Here is a 1,062-nt window from a genome sequence, read left to right as displayed (position 1 = left end):
ATCGATGAGAGAGAAACATCGATCAGCTGCCTCCTGCACATCTCCTGCTGGGGATGTGCCCGCAACCAAGGTACATGCCCTTGACCAGAATCGAACCTGGGACCCTTCAGTCCGCAGGCCGATGCTCCATCCACTGAGCTAAACCGGTTAGGGCTTAACATAATCTTTTGCTTCTATATAAAATTTTAAGAGTTTATTTTTTAACTGATATATATTCTTTTAGGTTTTCAAAATTAAATGTTGATGCATTATTCAGATTTTGTGTGCAGATATATTTAAAGATCCCTATTTTAAAAGATAATGAGAAATATTATAAAAGCTGTATCAACAGTGTTTCAAATGTTTAACATGTGTTTCCTCTGTAGTCTAAATAAGTGACCTTAGATTAAGAACAATTTATTTTTCATAGATATGCTTCTATCTCCCTAATTAAATGATGTTTAGCACAGAGTTTGATATATCACATAATTCTACTATCAAGTCTCCTTTGATCCTTGCATGTATATTCCTTGTCATAAATTGGTTAGTATAGAAATGTTGCAATGGACTATCTGGATCACATGCTAAAATATTCTATGCTAGTAAATGTATGTTTACAATGATTATTTAATTTGGAAACCTAATATCATGAAATAGACACTTAAATCCAAATTAATACTACCTTTCATTTACCTGCAAAGTCTTATAAATAAAGTCATAGACAAAGACCTTTAACTTCAATGAAGATAAAACCACCTTTGTGGCGACATACATATTCCTCCAATTATTGGTAAGTATTTTAACAATTAACTGTTGCTGCTAATGATCAATTTTATTATAACACAGGTATATCTTTTAGAACTTTTCATCTTTATTGTTAAAAGTATTACATATGTCCCCCTTACCCACCCCCATTGACCTCTTCTAACCCACTCCTGCCCACTTCCCACCCCCAACCCCAGGCCTTCACCACCCTATTGTCTGTGTCCATGGGTTATGCATATTTACATACACGTTCTCTGGTATTTGGGGTATAAACAGCCATGAATAAATGTTAATAAGATCTATAGCACTCATTATATC

Source organism: Myotis davidii, unplaced genomic scaffold, assembly GCF_000327345.1.
Source record: "Myotis davidii unplaced genomic scaffold, ASM32734v1 scaffold482, whole genome shotgun sequence".
NCBI lineage: Eukaryota > Metazoa > Chordata > Mammalia > Chiroptera > Vespertilionidae > Myotis > Myotis davidii.
Note: the sequence above shows the minus strand (reverse complement) of the source record.